Genomic DNA, 24,372 nt, shown 5'->3' on the forward strand with positions numbered 1-24,372 from the left:
TTTACATTTGTTTTCAGTAAGAAAATAAGATTCCACCACTCATTTCTTAGATAGCTGTAAGTCAGCATTACCTTGGTATATGTGAACAGTGGGTCGCTTGTTTGCTTACTTTATCCTACACTCATTGACTCATGGAGATAAATAAGCCATCTATTGTTTGGGATGCCTATTTTTTTTCCCTAAATACAAAGCAAGCCTGAGGACAGATTTAGTTATTTAGCTTTCAAATACCTCAATTGGAGAAAAAGTTGATTTCATTTGCATATCTCTGATACTCCTCTAGCTGGTCTGTGACCATTTCCTGCTGTGAGATCTACCTGTAGCTGTCTTTCCTCTTCTGAACAATTTACTCCTCGCAAACTGTCCATGCAAGAAACAGTTGAAATAGCATCATCTGCTTATCTGATATTCTTGCTTCTGGACTATTGATACTGAAAGAGCATCACAGAACTTCCCAGATGCGTTTATCCATTCTTTAGTCAGTGATTTTCTAGTTATAGTTCCAAAAATTTGAAAACTTCATTGCTATGGAATGTATCACTATGTATGAAATTCTTGAATTTAGCAGTGGGGAGAGCTTATTTTTAATGTCTTCAAAAGAAAGAATTTGATATGAAATTGAATCAATCAGGAAAAGTATGTAAACACTGTAAAAGGGAGAGATTGAAAGATGTATTTAAACATGTTAAGATTGCATTTAAAAGGGTACATTTTTTCAGAGAGACTTCATGAAACTGCTCAAACTGAAGTTAATTACAATAGTTCAGTCATTGTGAAGAATAAAATTGAGTATTAAAGAACAAATTAATATTTCTAGCCTATATCTGGGTATTCCCAAGAGCTGTCAGAGGTTTTGGTGATAGTTGGAGATATAGGGTGATCATGTTCAAAACAAAACAAAATTTTTACGAGACAGAGATTTTATTTCTCAGGTAAAGACGAAGATAACTGTGTAAATATAAGGACAGAGTGTCAGTCTTAGTCGCTTGTTGTTCTATCACATAAAATCAGAGGCTGTTGTGATAATTCTGAGAAATGAACCAGTTAAGTAACTTAAACTGAGAAACAGTACAACTAGGGTCAAGTATAGCACCGTCAGATTTAAGTTGCCTAAGAGTCTGTGGACTGGTGAGAAAAAACAGACTTCAAGAAAATATGGTTAGAAGGACTGCCAGATTCCCTTAATATTTTTATTAAAAAATTATAATTATGAGGAAATAAGTTGTTACAAATGTGGTGATAAAAGGCACTTTAAGAAAGAAAAATATATCTAGATGACATCTATATTTTGTCTTAGAATTTGACTACCAGTCTTTTAACAAGTGTGACAATACTTTCTGATACAAAGGAAGTGCAGTATTTGCTGTTGGTTTTTTGAGAGCAATTGCATATTATAGAGGTAAAGTCTAAGCATGATCTGTAAATGGACAAGAGAGAACAGTGTGGTTTACTAGAATGTATAAAGTCTAAATTATAATCTAGTTGTCTACAATTAAGATCAGTCTGGCAAGGACAATTAGAAGATCTGTAAGACAAACTGAAGATGAAAAGGATGAAAATAGGTACAAAGGTAAACCTGGAACACCTAGTTCACAAATCGCACTTCATTCATTCTTCTGCTTTAAAGCTGAAGGATATTTTGGTGCTATGGAAAGATAGGAAATGCAGTCCCTGTGTTTACCAGTAAAGCTGAGATGAGTTTTGTTCTCTTCCTGTAGCAGGGATTAAGCTATAAAGGGTGCTAGAATAAAAAATATGCAAGTTTAAAATAACTGAGAAGGGAAGCTGTGTTAGGTTTAGTGGATTTTCACTGTCCAGCTATTCCTTAAATCCTTCCTTATTTCTTATATCCTAGGTTTAATCACCTACTACTGTTGGAGAATTGGAATGGCTGTCAAAGTCTACATGAGCAGTGAAATCTCCAGTAAAAGTGTCACTGTTTTGTGGAGAGATTTAAGACATTACCGTATGTTGGAATAAAGATTGCCCTAAACTTCAACATCTGATTCCTCAATGGGTGTGTATGAGAAGTTGCAGTGTTGCCAGGCTTCCCTTGCAGCAAGTGTCCAGATGGACACGTTAACAGTTTAGCTGGAGTGTTTCACACTTTCCTTGTTCAAAGGAATTTCACTTCGCATCCCTATTAATGAATTTTTCCTTTTCACGTGTATATTCAGATAACCATGCACTGGTATTTATTTGCAATTTCTAAAGATAACTACCGTCTTTACGCAGAATTGAGGCCTGTGTTTGCAGCTGTTACAATGAATTGCACTTACAGGGAGTGGTTTGGCTGTAGTGAGCAAAACATTCATGAGAGGGAGTTATTCAGTCTGATTAAGATTGCATAATCTGCTACTAGCAAGTAAGTGTTAAAGCCTGATTTCATTTACACCATTAATTTTGGTCAAAAGTGAAGTCTAAAATCTGATTATTTTTCTTTAAGTGATATGAGAAAGTTTTCTGAAATAACAGATGGAAACTCAGTGCTGTGATCCTTAGGATTTTTATTGCAAAAACCTAATTTATTTCTTAAAATAAAACACATTGTTTGTGGTGATAGTCCATACTTATCAGTTATCTGGAAGTCATGTCTGTTCCTGCTGATGAATAACATGCAGGTGGACCCCGAAAGCAATAGAAGTTTGTGGAATATATTTGTTAGCACATTGCAGAAGTGTTTCTACAGTGTTAATAGACACTGCATTGTGGCCAAATGCCTTGTGTCATTTTTCAGAAATTGTAAGTTTGCTTGACGTATTAGCAAGCTAATAGGAATTTTTGATAGCCTCACCCTTGCTCATCTAATTTGTTTTCTAACATCTAATTTGTTTTCTAACAGTATTTTTCACACAAAGTGCTTCTCCATGTTGATCAACTTAATGAAAACAAGAATAAATGATCTTGGTACTTTAAGAGATACCAAAAAAAAAATAAAATATACAAGCAATGCATGAATTTTCCCTGCAAAATGTGGACAGCTATAAATGCCATAAAATCAACTCTGCTGACCTTTTAGGGAAGAGAAATACTTCAGCTAATGCAGTCTTGGTGCCTATGCAAATTGCCTAAAAGAACTTTATTAACAATATTAAGTACTGAGTTTGAAATTGCAGTGTCTCAAGAAAGTCCTGACAGAAGATACGGTTGGTAAATATTGGTATTTATCTAAAAAGGATAGACTATTGGTAAATAGTTTGTCCATTGAAATGTCATTTGAAGTATAAGCTATAGTTTTGAATTACCCATAGGAAAGAATAAATAATAGTTAGATGGATTTAAAAAATATTTTAATATTCGATTTGGATATATTTGAATATTTGAATTGTTATATTTTAGATTTGAATATGTATACTATATGTTTACAGCAATATTTTAAATCCAAGGGGTTTGTGGTAATTTTTATTTTCTTCTTTGAAGAACTTGCATTAGATATTTTCCCCAGAATGTAAACTTTTGTGGTATATAGGTATAAAGACAATTCTGTTTTTGTAGCAGGGATCAGTCGGCAAAGAAAAGATATTGCTAATAATTTTCATATACTATGATCAATGTATTTATTCTCCAGGTACTAGTATTATGATTTTTCATATGTTTTATCTTGGATGACAGCATTACAGGTGATTTAATAAGTAGCATTTTTTTCACCATTTGTGACTCATAATCATGCATTTTTTTTCTTCATTTACTGAAGAGCACTATATATTTCTTCCTAACAGGAAAAACTTCTGCTGCAACTAAAATGACATCATGCAGCCTCCTATGGGGGAATTCTGAAGCTTTCTCAAAAATACAACATAGTGGTAAGTACTGAAAGTATGCTCAGAACAATTCTGTTTTCTGTAAAATATATATATATATAATAGAAATGAGAGCAAGCCTCTGTGGCTGGTGTTCTTAAATGGATTTGAAATATATCTTTGCAATATATATATCCAGTTAAAATGCTTGTTTGCTACATGTTCATACAATGAGACATGGAATATAATCCATTCTAAACATTAGTGCTGTTTATGTGCTTTTTCATGATAAGCATGATTTTTATTTTTTTCCAGTTCTGTAAATACTAACAGATACAAATCAGTCTGTGGTTAAAAGACACAGGATTAAACCAGGCTATTATGGCACTGCTACTTAGTAAGGTTTGGGGTTTCCAGGCCACACTGTACCAGATAAAGCTGACAGTCTTCAGTTTACAAAACAAGCGAAGTAACAACTCTGGATTCCAAAGTTCTTATGAGGCCATATAAATAAAGGGGCTTGGGTGCTGTTTCAACTGTTAACATAAATGTCTGTCTTTTCCTCTCATCTTAGTAGCAAAATATGAGATAACATACTTTATGATACAATGTACACACAGATACATACATACATAGATATATGTATTTGTATATACACACATATATAAACATTCTTATGATATCAATATGAGATGTGTGACAAGAGTTTAGTTTAGTAATACATACGTAGAATATATCGTATTTATAAAACACTTTTGATTAATATAATTAGCATTCTTTCATACTGTGCCTGACACATTGATTAATGAGAAGGGTAAGACATGTACAAATGACCAGAAGAGTTTCTCTCATGCATAGTTCTTCCTTCTCACTTTATATGATCTATGAACTTGGAAGCAGATGTGACTTTTTCTGTAATCATTATGCTAGCTGCAGTGCAATGATATTTCAATTCAGTGTTATCATTGCGTCCTAAATTCAGGGAGAAGGAATAGTAATATATCTGATGTGATAGTAAAGTTGTGAATAAGCAGTAATTCAAAGTATGACAGATTAGTTATGAGATCCAAGGGTGCCATTATGTGAAGTGTAAAAATCAGACAAAGAAAATAACAGCTTTGAAAACTCCTGTGATTTTTGCATCACTGAACCATGTTTATTCCAATTCATAGCAATTTAAATGTAATTGAATAAAAAACACTTTATGAACAGGAACCTGTTTAATAGTTTAGCATCCATGCTGATCATGATCATAGCTGAACTATTACTGGTTACTATAGTGAAGTGTACACATATGCATGAATGCCATACGCAGGATTCAATTAGTTTCCTCACAGAACTCATGACATTTTTTTCAGGAAAAAGGTAAGTAATTGATATAAAGAATACAAGGCTAATATAAAGAATAAAAAAGCTGAAGTCAATGTTGAAATAATCACTTAATTTCTTTGGAACTAATGATTTGTGGTAGATTTACATTGTCTTGCACCAGAATTAGCCACAGCCAGGTTCCAAGAAGGAAAAGTCTTATCTCAAGATCTGTCACAGTACACTGAGATAAACCACAGAACCTAGGGAAAGGAGTCTGAAGGGGAAGCTGAGGGACGGCGTGATTTTAGTTTTCACTGTTTTCTCAGCATTTTCTTTGTTCTTCATAATGCACAAGAGGGAAAGTCAAGGGAGAAGGGGAAGAAAGGGAAGCAAACAACATTAAAACAGAAAAGTGAGATAGAACCTATTGATGTCTGGCTTTTAACTCCCACTGCAAGTTAGTGGACATCAGAAGCCAGCTGTGCCTTTTGAAAATGTCCTTGTTCATGTGAAGTGATAATTGAACTATACATAAAAACCCCCAGGAGAGTAGAAAATGAAGCTGTAAAATGGCATCAGATTTAATTCAGCTTTTCTGCTTGCAAATTTCCTGAAGTATATGTAGCCACAAACATACATGTTCAACTACCAGCCCCAAGGCATGCAGAAAATGCACAACAGAAGTATGGCAATATAAGTTAAAGAATTGGGTTTTTTTGTCTGGAAAAAATTATGTTCTTATGAGAAGTTTTTCAAGACACAAACTGAAATGGATCTGAAGGTTTTCAGGAAAATGTACAACCCAAGCCAAACTAGGTTTGGAGATGTGTTTACAACAGACAATAGGGTTCCATTTGGATGAACAGAAGAACTCTGAGAGTGCTGTGTAGAATTATCAGTGTTGGTTCAAAAAACCAACAAGATATAGTAGCTTGGGTAGATTGTAACTGTGACTTTTGCTATATTGTACTCATATTTAAAAGAAATACAGAAAGAAATCCCCACACCTTGATCACATTTACTTTTTTCTTGCTATTGTTCTCATCCATAACTCCAGCTAAAATTCTTTGACAAAAAGCACTGCTCTTTCTCTAGAAGGGAAAATTACAATTTATGTTTAGAATATGCAAGAAGTGCTTGCTGGCAATGCACAATATAGTAATAAAAATAAAAGCAAATATATGGCCCATGCTTTGTCCTCAGATTTTGATCTTACATCACAGGTGTAAGCTCATTTAAATGGTGGGATTTTGATCTAAAATCCTGACCTGACAGCTGAGTGCACAGATGGAGCCCTGTGGTAGTCCATGGGGTGCTGAGTAGTTTCTTTGATGTAGCCACATACTGTCAGATTCTTGATCATGTTCTCAGACTCTGATCAAGCCTCTGCCTTGTATCATTTACGATAACAAATATGAAGGAATAATACAGCCTTCATATTAGAAGGCAGGAATAAACTGTTCCAGCTCTAGTCTTGGGAGTTTTAAAAAATGGATCATCTCTTAATTCTCTGAGGAAAACCAGGGTACAAGGTAATTCTCATTCTTAGAGCTGTCAGCTCTCCTCAGCCTACTTTTCAGCTCTTGGGATTCAGTGTTGTTGATCAGAATCTTTGCTTTGCCTCCTCTTGTCAGGGTTTATGGCTATAAATGGAAGAGTGCTTAGCTGAGCAGTCCATCCTCTGGTTAAGCAGTGCCTTCAACTCTTATTTCTAGCTTTCTTTTGAGGTTCTTACTGTATTATACATTCTTAGATGGAAGCAAAATACTTCCCACATGTATTCTCTGTTGGTGAAGTATTAGCGTAATTTTATCATGAAAATCCATCAACTAAATAAGCTCCTAAGACCCTTACTATGATATAGAGGCTGTGCTGATGTTTTCTATAATGTACTCTCTTCCCACCATTTCTCTTAAATTTGAAACAGAAAGAAGGAAAGAACTCGATTTTAAATTCTTCTTTTTTATAAAGATAGGTGTGTTTTCCATACTGGAACATAATTGATAAGCAAGAGCAACCAATGAACTTATTGCTGAACATCCCAGACTTGATGCTCTGGTCATGTTAATTAATTGAGGCTGTTACTCAACATTTCAGTACGTTTCCAAATTGGGAACTGCATCTTCTTCAAGAAATGCAGGTGGTGTCACCTACTGTCTGGGAGTTTAACCAGGATTTAACAAGTCTGTCTAGATGTCGTTGCAGGATGTTCCACATCTCTCCATGCATCTATAAATCTGTGTCTAGGGAGAGTGTTCTGAAATCCTAAATTTGATATAGTTAACTGTGACTCAGCTGATCTAGAAAAAATAAAATAAGTTGCATCAGTTTCTTTGCTCTGAGATGTTACTGGTAAATCTAACCTTAGCAGATTCACTACATCACTGATATTGTCGTGTGTTTGCCACCTTGTATGAATACTGGAGTGCAAATGTTCAGATTCATTAATGAATACGAAAGGTGCCTTACCTCTGAATTTGATGTATCCATTCATTTTTAATTGCAATATTTGGTTATGTGTTTCTGTATGACTGACCTAAACTACTTAAATGTAGGTGAACTCTAATGATCTCTACCAATACGTGGAATTCTGAAGAACCCAAGTGAGAAATGCAAATATGAAGCATTTGCAAATATTATTCAAATATGAAAAAACAAACACCAAAACTTCCCAGGGCATTAAACTTACTTCCAGGTGGCAATGTGATTGAATAATTTTAACACCTTTCCCTAAAATCTTCAGCTTTAATAAAAGTTTTCAGGAAATAGTTGAATGGGTTTGTAGTGATTTGTTGTTGTTGTTGTTGTTGTTAAAGTACAATTTCACTGATGACATCAGTTGGAAAATGTAAATATGTGTTGTGATTACCCTAAATCTTTAAGAAGCATAAACTATTCTTATCTAAGTAACAATTCCATAAATACAATTGATTTTGCAGAAAATTTATTTGAACACTACATTATGTAAAGCATTGTACAACAATAACAAAGAACTGTTAAAATTATGTAATTTCAACATTACGCAGACTGGATGGCCAACAGGAGTTCACTGAATTATTACATTGTAAGCAAGTGAAAGCAAAATGGGAAATAATCACGCTGTTTTGCATAGGCAGCTCATTTGATTGATTAAAGGTGCTTTTTAAAGTTGTCACGTTCAATTCAAAGAACTGGCGTGCAAATTTTACTACTGTCTGCAGTGCTTTAACTTGAAAATGTTTTATTACTGTGACTCATAATTTAAATCTATTGTACTGAGCAAGTAGCAGTGTTATATCTGTTTTTACAGGGACCTCTTAACTCTTAAAAAAAGAGTTCAAAACGCCTCATTGTTGTTTTCTAAGAACAACAGTGAAGCTTTTGAACATAAAGTTCCAGTGTAAATGAATTACATGTAAGCAGTTGTCTTCATCTTATGAAGGTTCAAAACGTGCTGCATCTTCCTGAGTAACCACAAGACTGCAATGTTATGTTTGTTTTGTTTGGAGAACTCAGTAATATGGCAAGGGAAGACCATCTATATCTTTTACTAAATTGCTTCCCATTAGCCATTCAGCAGCTACCTTCCTCAGTATTTATATAAAAGAAATCGCTCTGTTTAACAGCAAAATCTTTTATCTTCCTGGAGTCCCCGTGACTTAATCTGAGCTCTGCACACTGCAGTTTAAGTTGCTTTTAGAAACAACTTGACAGAAGATCATCTCTGGAATCATCAACTCCAATTTCTAGAACAGGAGACAACCATATCATGTAACCCTTTTTATACAGGTTGTAAGGTAGGTTACGAAACCAAGGGCTCCATTGGTTATTGGTGGAAACCAGTATTAAGTGCTGCCCCTCAAGGGTCTACACTGCAACAATATTATTAAATGCCATATCAATGGCATAGTGGTAATGAATACACCCCCACCAAGTCTGTGGATGACACCAACGTGAGTGGTGCAATTGATACACTTGAGTGAAGGAATGTCATCCAGGGGACCTTGATAGGCTTGAGAAGCGGGTCCTTGAGAATCTCACTAAGTTCAACAAGGCCAAGTGTAAGGTCCTGCACCTGGGTCATGGCAATCCCCAATACCAGTGCAGGCTGGGTGATGAGTGGATTGAGAACAGCCTTGCATAGAACAAACTTGGGGATATTGGTCGATGAAAATTTGGACATGAGACAGCAATGTGCACTTGCAGCCCAGAAAGCCCATATCCAAGGCCACATAAAAGGAAGTGTGGCCAGCAGGTCAAGGGAGGTAAGTTCTCTCACTCACCTCTTCTGAGACCCCATCTGTGTCCAACTCTGGGGTCCCTAGCACAAGAAAGGCGTGAACCTGATCAAGTGGGTCCAGAGGAGGGCCACAAAAATGATCAGAGGATTGGAACACCTCCCCTGTGAAGAAAGGCTGATAGAGTTGGGGTTGTTCAGCCTGGAGAAGGGAAGGCTCCAGGAAGGCTTTATTGCAGCCTTTCAGTATATAAAGGAAGCTTTTAAGAAATGTGGAGAGAGACTTTTTACCAGGGCCTGTACTGACACAGCAAGGGGCAATGGTTTTAAATTGAAAGAGGTTAGATTTAGAGTGGGTGTAAAATAACTTTTAAAATATATTTTTTACAGTGAGAGCGATGAGGCCTGGAACAGGTTGCCCAGGGAGGTTGTAGATGCCCCATCCTTGGAAGTATTCAAGGCCAGACTGAATGCGGCATTGAGTAACCTGGTTTAGTGGAAGGTGTCCCTGCGTATGGCAAGGCAGTTGGACTAGATGATCTTTAAGGTCCCTTCCAACTCAAACCATTAGATGATTCTAAGATTTGTCTAATATCATACAGTGATTATCTGTGCATGCTTATAAAACATGCAAAACATTAAAGTAAATGGCCTAGTATGAACATAACTGATTAGTTTTAACACAAATATAGCACTATAAATAGCACTATAGGCAGCTCAATATCAGAAGTGGAATTTTGGGATAAAATAGGTGGAAAATCATTAATGATAGAATCAAAGAGTTTGTTTTTTTTTTTCTGAACTTTTAAGAAATTATGTAAAGCTGAAACTTTGAGTAAATGCTTTAATTGTGGCTACTTTCAACTAATTTCATGGATGAGTATGCTAGCTATAGTGCAAGGTTGTCTATTAATATCAGAAGAATTAAGGTTTTTGGTTCTTTGAAAGAGATTTGGGTTCTTAAAAACAGACTTCTAGTACAATTTTAGGAGTAAAACTTCTAGCACCACTCCAGAAAGCCTGGATATCCCCCAAGTCCTAGGTCATATCTGCTAGCTCTTTGTAGAGTGTTGAACACTCAAACTTATGTACCTATATTTCCATGTTCTGTATAGTTTTCTAGACTGTATTAACTGTCTAGATCAGGGGTCCTCAAACTTTTTAAACAGGGGGCCAGCGCATGAATTAAGTGGCAGGCCATCATCTGCTGCTGCTTGGTTCCCCCCCCAACCCTGGGGGGGGGGGGGGCGGGGGGGGGGGGGGGGGGGCGCAGGGGGGGCAGGGAGGCGAGGTGTTCTGTAAATACTGGGGGCCTGATTGAGGACCCTGGGGGGCCGTATCCAGCCCACGGGCCGTCATTTGAGGACCCCTGGTCAAGATCCCTATTGATTTGCTAGACACCAAGCTCACAGGTAGACTACTTCATTTAGCAAAAAATAGGTGTCCACTATCTAGAACTGAAAGTGGCCCCTTTTGATCTGAGAACAAACATATGTGAGATGCTGGGTGTCTGGTCAGTGCAGAAGTGTATTTTTTGTGTGTCTAGAGAAAACTGTGGTTTCAGTGAGCTTTTCAGGTGCTTAGAATATTTACTGGGATTTTGAGTGTTACATCTAAAAGTATACCTGGAAATTACTGTGGCTCTGGACCTCAGAGAGCATTATCATGCAAAAGAGAGGGTCTCTGTGAGTTTATGCGCTTCTGAGGTTAACTAATAAGTTACATGAAGACTATTTGGATACTGTTCTGAATATAAATCTTGTGTTTGATACCCAGGATTATTTATTATTATTATTAATTTACCTCAATCCTCTGGAAGTGCATCTCATGGGAAGCAGAGGACTGAAGAGCTCTTCAGAGGTTTTCTTCTAGGCAGTGAATGCTGACAAAATGAGACAGAGTTGTTCTGTACTGCTAGGAATTAATTTGGGAATGGCAGTGCTGCTAAGAAGGGTGGAGGAGAGCAAAATGGTCTGGGGTTTGGTTTTGAGAAGCTGACTGGGTATTCATTTAATTGTGTCTTTAAAAATCCTAGTATTGCATAGGTTAGGGAAACTGTAGCATGGCGTCCAAAGAAGGGCAGTGACACTGGTAAAGAAAGGGTCTAAAAAACAAGTGTTGTGAGAAGCTGCTGAAGGAACCCGGATTATCTAGTCTGGAGAAAAGGAGACTGAGGGAAGGGACCTTATCACTCTCTACAACTACCTGAAAGGAGGGTGTAGTGAGCTGGGTGTTAGGTATGCAGCTGGACTCAATCTTTAAGGTCTTTTACAACCAAAATGATTCTATGATTCTGTAGTTCTTTAATGATGAAAAATACTGAATTATTTCTATTCTGTGCCAAATGCAAGTAATCCACCACAATTATGCTAATCACTGCCCTGAAAACAAATTGATACAGCTGTTGTGTGACTAGGGAAGATGATGGCATATTTCTTTCTTTTTCAAAGAAAAAAATAAAATGCTTTTGCCAGCAGGAAGCCAAACTGCTTGTAAAAATGTCTTAGAACTGAAAATCACTATTTGATTCTAAGGTAAATTTATTTGTTTGTATATGTAAATACAAAATAATTTAGTTTTAATTGCATGCCAGTTTAGACCCAGATATCTGGTATTGTACATTTTAGAGCAGTATTTTGTTTTTATTTTCTACTGACTATGCAAAAAATACATATATACAGCATTTTTTATTGAACTTTAAATATGGAAGCTGAATGTCTCTAAAATACTCTTTCTACAAGATTAATTATTTTTTAAAAAACACAAAAATTTCCTTTTATATGTACTTCTTTGCATTCCATAGTTGTTTCCCAAGGAAAAAGCCCAAGAAAGGGAACAGAATACAAATATCATAATATTGTTATCCACTACCTGAAAAAAGTTCAGAATTATTTGTGTGTAGGTGAAACTACTCAGGCCAAGTAAAATGCAGATTGTCTGTTTTCAGGCATTATAGTCTACTTCTGAAGAGGTATGAACTAATACTATTGTCTTTTTCACCTGGTTGCAGCTGTATTGGTAGCAAAGATTTGCCCATCTGCACTCACAGCATGAACATGGATTTAATGCATACACAACTATTCACAGAAAGTTAGGAAAACCAGCTGAAATTTTTATGTTTTAATGTGATGTTAACAAATAAGTGACAAAATTTTGTGCTGTTCTAATATTAAAAATCTGCAAGTTTTTTTGGTGTAAGAAATAATAATCTGCAATCAAATATCTATTAAAATTTGTTTTGGCTCTCCATGGTGGAAACAAAGCTCTTTTATGTGGAACTAAATCATGCATTTAATTCTAATGTAGTTTGCAATCACTGGAGTTAATCATATTGAAAAATTTTTGTTGCTTCTATCATTTGAGACTTTGTGCTTTGCTTTAAATGCACATAGGTGATATTTCCTATGCTATGTTATACCACTGTGACTGTAACTACTGTTAAGGGTAGACATATGTCATGGATTTGATTCATAAAGATGAGATGCAAATCTCTGAAAATTACCTATGAATAACGAGCAATCTGTTATGCTTAGTTGCAGTCTACTCTTACTTAAATAGCGTTACCAAAATAGAATGTTAGACTAAAAGTCATGTATTTGGACTGCCTGTAGACAGCCTTTAAGACTAATATCTTCTGCGTGTATTGTGCAAGAGTACTTGCAGAAAGCCTAACTTTGTCTTAATTATGAAATATTACTAAAGTGTGCCAATAATCTGAATTATCTTCTTTCACTGTAGATATTTTTAATTTAGTTTTATTTTTCTATAAAAAATACACAAAGCTTTGTGTAAAGCTCTAAAAGATAACTCTTCTTCCATTTGCCATGCAACCTTCCAAAAAAGATACATTTACACATAGAATGACCTGAAATGTAAATCCCCAAAAAAGTATGGAAAGAACTTCCAGATACAACATATTAGTAAGCAAATGAACCGTACCTACTTTGTAATGAGTGATATAAAAGAAAATAACTATCACTATAGCTAATTTTCAATTAAAGTTACCATTTAATTTTCACTGTGTAGAAAAACACTTGCACCATATTTATATATTACTAATTCAAGGAATAAAAGAGGGGTGGTTTTTTAAGCAAAAGTTATTTCCATGTCCAGGTTTGCTTTTCTGAAGTTGATCTGAATTCTATCCAAACTCATGTAATAGCACTCCTGTCTTTTTACAAGGTGAGTGCATGCACATTGCCAAGATTCTTTGGGGAAATTAAGTTATCTGTACATATGATATTCATGTTATTCTGACCAAGGTACTTTGATTCTATTGATTTTAGAGAATTAACAATGACAAAAAAAAACCAAACCTCAAATTGGAGACATTTGACAGAATTATAAAGACCTATTATGATAATTATTAGAATTGGGACACCTATAAATGTAACAAAAATTCTGAAGAAATTTTTCTATTCTGCAATGCAGGCCAATTAAAATGACATTACAGCATAAACTGATCATACACTAACTTAAATTTAGCTATAATTCACGTTTCAAATTATTTATTTCAAATGCTCTTTTTCTATGTCATTTTGCTTTGAAAATGCAAGCTATCTTTGGGCAATTAAAATTCATTTTTCATTTGAATGATAGTTGATTGGCTTGTTTCAATGACATTTTAAGTGTCTGATACTGAATTCTTGTAAGAATATAAGTATTCAATAAATTGATTGGAAGGCTATTGTTAGCAAAAATACTCATGTGGATAATGTTTCTAGTAATTATGGTATAACTATCATGAGTGAAAAATAGTATTTATTGCATATGCCCCAATCTTTTCAATATATTTTCTTTTAAAGAAAATAGTACTTTATCTGGGTAACTGTTACATATTGATTTGTTGTTTTGTTTTTTTTAATCTGAACATCAGAAGCTACTTTTTTACTGTGCAGGTGACAGAACATTGGCACAGGTTGCACAGAGATGTTGCAGAATCTCCATCCTTGGAGATACTTAAAAGCTGTATAGACATGGCTCCAGGTAGCAATCTTTAGGTGTCCCTGCTTGAGCAGAGGGGTTAGACCAGTTCACCTCAAAGGTCCCTTGCAATTTCAACCAGTCTATGATCCTGTGATCTTTACATAAGAGAATTCAAATTTTCTTCCCATGGATTTAAAACAACAATATGTCCCTTTCACTCGCATTACCTGGAAGTATCAAAAAGAGCGAAAAACACACAAAAATTATGTTACAAGTTTGCATAATGACAATCAGTCACTTGAAAAGCTAGGTGATGGACAAAAGACTGAGAGCCTCTATTGTTATTACAGGTCTGTTTAAAGGAGGGTAGTTGCAAGAAATTAACATTATTTGGCCAAATGAATGGAAGTAAATATTTTAAAAGCTACCAAAATAAGGTTTATTTCAGATTTTTTATTAAGTATTAGTGAAATACAACTGATTGAGTGCAGTGGTGTGAACAATACAATGTTCAACCAATGGCAGAACCAGAATCTGTTTTCCATACGCTTAGAAGCTGTCATAACTAAAACCAAAAGTATAAACAGTGAGGTAATAAGCTACACAAGGGTACAAGAAATTCAGATCTGCTATTTTCAGCATAAACTGTAAATTAGTTTGAAAGCAGAATTCATTAAAGAACATGTATCTGAAAGACAAACCTTTGATGACAGTGTAGAAACGAAGTAATCTAAGTTCATTAATTTACAAAGCAAGAGTTTTCAATAGATGAACTTGACAAAGAAAATGAATGTATTAGAATTTCCTCTATGGAAATTGGAGCTGGGACAGAGCAATCACAGCAATAATACTAAAAAATCACTGTCTTGGCAGCTTCATTGACTTTTAGAGTGTGGAATTTTCAGTGCTTTTAAATATTAGCATAGTATTAGTGCAACAGGATTCTGAGCTTGTTATCTTTGAAATATTACCACAGTAAGTTTTTGAGTTAATTTAAAAAAATGGAGTCAAAGAGTTATCAAAACTTTGGGGCTTATGACTCTGATGTTCAGGACTGCAACATCAGACTTTTTTTTCCAAATGTTCTATAATAAAAAAAAAGATAGCGTTCATTTGATGCAAAGTTGGGGGTCTTTTGTGTTTTTTTTTTCTCTATTATTATTATTATTATCTCCTGGATAATTTCATTTAAATCCTCATCTGAACAATTTTTACCTATGGCTGTTTATGGTTTAGTGTTGGAAATGTACAGGCAGGGGATCAGAAAAATCAGAGTTTCTGGTAGTCCAAACCTTTTGTTCAAAATATGAAGCATGTACTCAATATTGCCAGAATATGACAACAGTACTTACAGGTTTTAGTATTAACAGTTTAGATCTGGTGTCCAGAAACACAATTATCTCAGTGCAAGAGTTTAGGAAATACAATTGATACAAATATGCCAAAATTGTTGTAAGATTTCAATACGGCATGAAATCGGAGCCAGAGAAATAACGAATCAGGACTCCTGGATGGTTGTCTCCTGTGCCTATGGGAAACAATATTAAATTCCAAAAAGAAAGTGGTTAACAACTTGCCAAGGTGATAGTTATATCATCCTGGGGGGCAGACTTTGAGAAGAATAGCAGCTGTCTAAACAAAAGCAAAAAGGATGTGATATTCTTGTTCTAGGTATCAGTAAAAATACTGCTGATAAAACACAGGTGCACTTTCACATCACTTTAAAAATAAATAGTTATATGCAGCAGCAAGCAAGACTTTTAAATTATGTATCTTTCTCTGTCATGCCAAAGAAGGCATTATGGAAGGAATTATTTTGAGGAATAAAAGTGTAAGTCAGATCAGACAGGAATTACTGACATATCTCCAATATGAGGTAGAATAATCTTTTCCTCTGTCAAAGGGATTTAATTGTCTGCCCTGACCTCCATCTGTTCTATTAATTGACCGCATTAGTTTGTGGCAGATATTTTTGGTTAGTATGATGTTTTATTAGCGAGATTTCTTAAGATGATATAATAGAAGCACACAGGAAGCCATAATTCCTGCCATGTGGGTGCATTTTTTTATTCAGCTTTCACCTAAATCAGTTGACTGAGGGAGGGAAAAAAAATAGATCAGTACTTCCTAGTTAACTTGGCAGCTGCAAATTGTCTTCTATTCTTTCTGCAATATCATCCCATATAGACATGATAAAAGAAAAAAAAGGGAGGGGGGGAGACACCCCCCCCCCCCCTCAAGAAATCCTTTAAAAAAATGAAATAAATTCCCTTTACAAAATAAAAGTCAATTTGACATTAAATTGTTGGGCATAGATCTTTATATACACCTTACATATATGTATAAACAGGTGAAGGGAAGCTAGAAACAAATGAGCAGGGAGAAGAAAAGATCTATAGGAGAGAATTATGATTTGGAAAAAAGAACAAGTGGCGTACACTCTGTGAGAAAGATTTGAGAATTAGACGGGGAACTGAGAAAGCCACATGCAAAAGAGCGAAAGGATGGAAGATACTTTTATGAGAACACATTTTCAAGCAGGGGAGAACAAGAATAAGACAGGTCTTGGAAAGGTACTGAGGCATAATGTTTTGTCATGAAATCACATTGTTAAAAACTATTTCTTCTCATTATGAAAGGTGTTAGTGTATTTGCTTACCTTCTCCTGTTCTCTTTTTTTCAACTGGTCAGAAAATTATACCATGTAAGAATCTACAGTGCGGTTAGTGTGAGTATTGCTGTATGTATGTGTTACATGGTAAAAGCAATCTGTGAAAAAATGTGTGATTTATTTCTCTTATCTGTTTGCAATTTTGATAGTGCCCATGTACTTTTGAAATTCTCTGAAAACAGCTAGTGTGTGCTAAATAATATGATAATAATAGTGTTTCATGGATCCTCTTAGAAAGTCATTCGTGAATAGTCCTCATTGCGTCCAAAAAGTAATGGGAAATATGTTTTCTGACAAGTTGAGAGACAAAATCAAAATAATCATACATTTCTAACATAATACTGTTTTTCCACAAACCTATCATTCCTATGTTAGTAAAGACTGACGTTAGGTGTAGGTGGTGAAAATGGATAAACTTGTTCATCAAGATATGTTTTTGCTTCAAGGAAGGTACCATGCAGAGGAGCTTTCAAAGTAACACAGAGATATCTATGGGAACTATTAATAGCAATAATAAAAATTAAAGGATAATGGAAATTGAATACTAGGCAAGAAAACACTTGAAGTGTAGTCTAAACACTGTATACTGAATTTCGTAGCAATGGATGCTGCATGATCTTTAATCAACCATCAGCAGAACTAATGAAAGAACAGAAAAAAAAGCCTATTAGAAACTTATAGCAGAACATGATCTACCTGATTTACTCACAAGGACTTCATTCATGTATGAAACTAACAGGAAAATTACAAGTTTCTTAACTTTGTGTATCACAGTTATAATTATGTACATATTGGTAAAATGTGAAAAAGTCATCATGCTGTACTTCAACTATCAGACAATTAGTTGTCTAATCTAGGCTAATTACTTGGGCTCCTTAAACAAGCTTCAGGATGTTTTCATGGTTTGGCTTCAAATAATATTTAGTGTCAAATACCTATTTTACAGTAGGAAGAATTGCTGCCTGAAGTATATGCTTCTGCTTTAGAAAGAATACCTAATTTTCACACAAAGTTAGTGGGACAACAAAAAAGTGGGAGCTTTAGTGATGTGTCCAAAGTAGAGGAGGTACCTTTTCATTTTGCTATGCAAAAATAGAAACTTTCCAATAGGGAATGGAAGGGTGAGCAGGAACAGAAATAGCAATAAATACATTTTTTGTTGGGTTTCCTTTTTCACTCTGATACCAGTTCTACACACTACAAAGAAAATATAATATATTGTGTTAGATTTATGAAAAGCCTTTGATGGAAAAAAATATAATTAACTAAATGTGAGATAGCTTTGAAGTTAAGCATGTAGTAGAATGATAGGGGCTGTCATGCAGATAATTTTGAGAAATTGATTTTATATTTTTTACCTAAGAGAAAAGCATTCACTTAGTAATTCTGAGATTTCTTTCAGAATTGTTAAAAGACCATGAAAAGTGTTCTGATTTTTATCATTTGGGGAGGGTGGAACTGGAAATGGAGGACCTTTTTAACTGAATAGAAAATTACCTACAAAATATTCGATTTTAATACCCTTTTCTTTTCTCATTCCATCTTAACTTTCTTTTTCTGATGCCCTTTTTGGCAACAAATAGATAAAGTTGAAAAAGTAGTTATTAAGAACCTTAAAAACTCAAGTAACTGATATCAAGACATCTATTTCAATCTTATAATGTGTGGAATTATTCTTTGTAGTATATCTTATTGCTACTTTGTGTAACAACTTTAGAATTCATATTTCCAAAGGGATAGAATTTAAGAAGTCTGTTTCTTAGGCTTCAAGATTTTGTTGGACTGCTTGATATTTACTCAGCCTTTACCGTGGATTTGAAAATTAATCCCACTCTTGCTGTTGTTTTTGTTGTGTACATCCTCTCATATTAAAGGTTTGTCAACCTATCTGATGTAAGATGACAGCCATATTTCATTAATTTTATGGGGGAACAAACCCTCTATTTTTTCCCCCCATTTTCCATATTTAAGCAAAAAATGTACCCTACATAAAAGCAGGCAGTCAGCCTTGGACTTCTGGCATCCATCACTGTGGAGGAGAGATATATCTGGTGCTGTCTATGAGGGTATGTCTCTTTGTAAATAAAGTGGTCCAGATCCAGTTCTCTGCCCCTAAGGCCACACAGCATAGCACAGTTAGCATCTCTATAGAGAAAACCCTTCTTACCAAAAAAAAAAAACCCAAAAAAAAAAGCCTTATTTGTACTTTCTGTTGAGGAGAACCTCCAGCTTGTCCTGCTCCCTGGTAATGCCTGTGCATTGGCTGGAAGGTATGAATACTGTGGCAAGACTGTGCTGAAGACAGTGCTCTGGCCTTATTTACTTTACTGCTTAGACCTAAATTCCAGCGCTTACTGCACTGGCCTAAAAACAGACCAAGATCTGGATCCAAAATGGGACTTCTTTATGGTAATAATCTGCTTAACTTTAGGGGGGTCCACAGTGTATAATATAATTCACAACAGTACTTATATCAATTAGAAAGTTAAGAATTTCACACTTCATTATGAATTCAGTATAGACAGGACAATAAGTAGATTATATGACATGGACTGTCTTTCAGGCAGGCTTTTAAACTCAGTGTTTGGTGGGGAGAGGGGAAGGCAGCATAGGAATGGTTGCCTTGTTATTCTCTTCTAAGATCTAGCAAGTGATTCTGGTGATCTCATCCTTCATAACGTTTTGTGAAGGCTTTTCTTGCTGAGGCAACCTCTCTCTCCTCTAAAATAAGAGTGGCTCAAGCCAACATTTAGGAGGAGAAAGCCCATTAAGTTAGGAGTATAGCAGCACAGAAACAAAAGTTGGGGGATGTTCTTCCCTTCTGCTGGTGAAGTTGTCCAATTTCTAGCAAAGAAAGAAAACTTAAAAGGGAAGAGTAAGCTGTAAAAAGTTTCATGACATGATAGCATAGTAAAGAATCTCCAGTCCCAATTTGTATTTCATGAAGTGATTCTCCAACAAACTGCATAAAGCTTGCTTGTAAGGGAGAATACCTGTCCAGCAGAGTTTCAGCTTTACAAGGCTGCAAAGTTAAGTTTTCTTATAGTCCAAGGATGAGAATCTGAGCAAAAGACAATGCTGCTCACAATCCTCATAGCCATCCGAGCTTTATTTTAAGTCTGTTTATTTTAAATCTAACTTTTGTAACTTGAAAGAGGGGAGATGCGAGTTCAACTTTCTTCAGGTTAACAAAAGTAGTCACTCAACTATCCCATTTCCAAGATGAGTGCATAATTCTGACATGAATGAAGGCAGTATCACCACCTGGTAACTGAGCTAGGTAATGAAATGAAAATGTCATGCCTGTGTCTCCTGTATAATCCAGTTTCAGGCATTTATGCAATAGAGCAGCAACTGGGGCTTTTTGCCATATAACATACTGGGCAGGGGGGACTATATGCCTAGCTGGTTTAAATTGCTTTTCCCAACGTTTTTTGTTATTCTAACATTTGTTGTTTCCTCTTCGACTGGAATGCCAACAGGAAGATATCAAGTTCTAATAGTTAAGTTGTCTTAGGGATCAAATTGCCTAACAATCAGTCCCTCAGTTTCAGACAATAGATTTAGTTTCTTCCATCCTTGAGGAGAGTACATACATAGGCTTAAGGGTGAAGACAGAAAGAGAGGTATGATACCTCTAAGTTTCTCTGTTTATTATTTAGACAAAGCCTGATAGATTCTCTTAAGAATTTTCTTTTTCAGTCATTTGACCTTTCTTACTGGAGAGAAGTTAGACCCAGTCCATGTTAAAAATGTTCATTTTTTATGTCATGCAGTGGTAATAGATAATGATCTTTAATATTTTTGAAGGCTTAAATTTAAAAGTTCTATTCTGCAAACCTAAACAAAAAGTATAGAGATTTTTGTGTTTTTCATTTTTTTATACTCATTAATTATTTTCATATTCCAGGAATAAGGAATTTTACAGGAGCTTTTGCCTTACAGGAAGTCAGGTCTAAACATCCTGTTTCAGATCATAACCTTTTCTCTTGGAGTAACATATCTGAATTTAAGAAAACAGATGTGTGACAAAAAAAAAAAAAAAAGAGAATCAGAGTGTGTTGTATTTCTTTTACAGGGTCATATTAGACGTAGAAGCTGGAAATGAAAGTCACAATTGTGCTAGTTTGTACTGATGCCATTTTTGTACATTTCCCTAAAATAAGAAAATGCTGCTTTTCAAGTTCATAAGACTTTGTAGCCACAATTAAACAAATAGACTATCAAATAAATATATCTTGCAATCATAGTCCACAGTCATATTTTAGGCATTAGACTCTTTCAGAGCAAAGAAAAGAGTTAGTACCCTGTCACATTACCTTGCAGTGAAAGTTAATTGTTGCTATATTATTTGAGAGTGTGTCATGACCTTTCTGCATTGTCACGTGAGACATTTGAATGGCTACAGTGTCCATTCAGTCCTAGGAAGCTTAAATTTATATCATGAATGGTCAAATTTTGATCTGAGTGGAACACACCTGGAATAGCTAGTAGTTTCAAGTATGTTTGTAAAAAGTTTATGCCACATTTTTTCCATCCCAATATTGAAACCTTATATTTATTTGCAATCTTCATTAATTTATCTTAAGAAGCAGAAAGTATCAAGAGAATTGACCAACCACTGAAATTTTTCCATGCTTTTTATGGCAACACCAGTTGAAATTAGAGTTCAAATCTTAGTCAGATAACTGCAACTGTCTTGACTGAGCATTTCCAGTTAGTCTTGGGTCCTCCTCACCAAAATGCTTTTTTTAAACATTTTAAATACAGGGGAAAAAAAAATAAATATGGGAAACCATCACAGCACTATCAAAACTAGCTGGCTGCAACAAGGCTTTTACCTTCACATACCATGTGAACTTGAATAAGTAGCTCTCACACCTTGCCTCAGCACAACTGCTAATCCCCATGAGGTTTCAACAGTCCATCTACTGTCTGTGCTGTTTGTTCATCCTCTTCAGGCCAGTCCACCCTGCTTCTTGCCCCTGCTGTATCCATCACCAGGGCCCCTTCTTCTCTCTGCTTCTCCTAGGGCCTCTCCTACATCCAGGGCACACACTCTGTCTTCCCTCTGCTTCTTCCAGGTCTCTCTTCATCCAGTCCTCCCTGTCCATACCCCTTACGAGCTATTTAACTACTCAGCAGGAACCAGCCACAGCTGCACCTTATCCATGGCAGCCAACCCTCCACCCCTGAAGCAAATCCACAGCTGTGTATTATCAATGTTAATTAACCTGCCTTCATTTCCCTATAATTCCTCTACAGGAAACCATATCTGTGATTCTTCAGCAACAGCTTTTTATAGTTAGATCCAAACACCTGATTTTTTACAGAAGCGTAAAATGCTTAAGAAGTGTATTTCTTTGGTTTTACTTGAAAAAGAGTGATGATCACACTTTTTATTTCCCTTTGCTTGCTTTTCAAATTGTTTTTATTATGGAGAGAATTGCAGTTTCCAAAAACTATGTAGGGACTACACAGCCTTTCTTTATAGTCCTATCATTCTGTTTGAGAGTGTATGGGACTTCAAAATTCACAAGGCAGTCTAGCTGCAAGCAAGAAACAATGATATGAAATAAATGTGTGTCCATTTTCTGAAAAGTAAATGGCGATTGTAGATTCTAACCTGAGGGACCTGCTGACACTCCAAGCCTATCTGAGAGACTCACTGAAGAAATTCATAGGAAGGTAAATGCAGCGTGATATTTGGGGGGAAAAAAATCTATTTAATTTAATCTTTGTATATAATTTGCATTGCTTTTCAGGGTTTATTTCTAGATTTTTTTAAAAATAATATGAATTACCTATCTTTGTTCTCAGTTATTTTTAACCATAAATCTAAGACCAACTTCAAGGTCCACAGTGATGTTTCTATACTTGGAATTTATCTTCATTTTAAGAAAGGAGATATCACAGTTCTTGAATTTGTATCACTGATGTTTTACTTTCTTTTTATCTTTAAACCTTCCAGAGAATATTAACTGTGAATTAATAAGATACATTAGAATGTGATGTAGAAGACAAATGATGGTATTCTGAACCACTAAAACCCCCTCCAATCCCTATTACCTGTTGAATTGCTGTGACTGAACAGCAGTGTGATACCACAGAAATCATACTGATGTATAACTTGGTCAATACATTAATAATGTTGGTACATAGGTCAGATACTCATCCCTAGCAAAGTTTATAATGGTAAGTTAGGGTTACTATAAGTCTGGATTTGGTTTTGGTTTGTTTGATTGGGGGGATGGGGAGGTGGGGCGTGCTGGGAAGTGGCATTTTTTTTTAATAGTATTTTAATAATACATTGTTGAAAGCTATTCTTACTGGAAAATGCTTACAAAAACCCAACAAAATAAACATATAGCTTCTATTATGAAAAATAATTTCTCATAAGACTCTGCTGCATGTTAATTTGAAGGCAGGCATTGCTACTGTTGCAGTTCTGAGATTTAAAATATATCTGATTTCTCAATTTCAGTTAATAACCTTCCCACCAACCTTCCAGGTAATCTACTCCAGAAACTGCCCATTAGTTCATGATTGATGTTCCTTTGTGTTGTCGCTATGACTTTGTCTGACTTTTCTGAATGACTTTACGTAGCATGAGGAAGAACAAAGCTTACCTCGTTGCAGTGTAACAAGAAAATAGTCCTAGAACCTGGGGAAAACAAACAAACAAATGAAAAAAACAAAAATAAAACCCCAAAACCCCTCCACAAACCTAAAGAAATTATAACTGTTTTTTATTTGAAAAATGGTAGACAAATCCAGTGTGCATTTACTGGTATTTGAAAGAATTGTTCCTGTGTGATTGAGCAAACATTTTGAACACAGTGACATTTAAGAGGTTGTAGTGCTGAATTTGAGTTAGAGTTGCATTTAAACCTGCTTTGGGAAGAGATTTTATGGAAAATCACTGTGTGATTAATTTTGGGCTGAAGTTCCAAATTTCATATATACATATGTGTGTGTGTGTATATATATATATTTGTGTGTGTGTATATATGTATATGTGTGTATATATATATATGTGTGTGTATATATATATCTATATGTATGTATGTATTGCTAAAGTTGATACTGTAGGCATATTCAAAAATTGCTCTGTCTTGGGTAGTTCTTATTTACAGTCTTCTACCAGTACATTTATTATAGAGTTTTATGTATGTTTAAAACAGGATGTTTTTAAATTACTTTTATTAAAAAACCCCAACAAACCACACACCCCTCCCCACACACAAAAAAGCCAAAATTAATGTTCTTAGTAAATGAAATATTTTTTTAAATTCCCATATTCTGTGAAATACTGTACAAAATATCAGTATAAGGAGAAAATTAAGTTTTATTGATTACATTATTTGTTATTTTTGTTCTGGTGACTAGCCAGGGTTCAGCTACTCAAGCCAACTCTATGCTTTCAGAACATATGTCTAAAGAGGGGTATGTGGGTATTTAGCCCTGATTTTGTATTGAGATCAAGCCTACGTACATATAAAAAACCT

The 24,372-nt window shown here is 35.1% G+C and overlaps 1 protein-coding gene across 3 annotated transcripts in view; it reads left to right on the forward strand.

Annotated features, from left to right (window-relative positions):
- Positions 1-24,372, forward strand: part of NLGN4X (neuroligin 4 X-linked) — a 211,428-nt gene that overhangs the window by 42,721 nt on the left and 144,335 nt on the right. For 2 of the 3 annotated variants that reach the window (XM_080377646.1, XM_080377647.1), the window contains exon 2: positions 3,720-3,803. The gene's annotated coding sequence lies outside the window, so the exon portion shown is untranslated. Of the gene's footprint in view, positions 1-1,855; positions 2,018-3,719; positions 3,804-24,372 lie in introns of all 3 variants that reach the window. The other variant, XM_080377645.1, reaches the window with a different exon arrangement.

The sequence above is a fragment of the Falco punctatus genome, assembly GCF_963210335.1.
Source record: "Falco punctatus genome assembly, chromosome: 2".
Taxonomy (NCBI): domain Eukaryota; kingdom Metazoa; phylum Chordata; class Aves; order Falconiformes; family Falconidae; genus Falco; species Falco punctatus.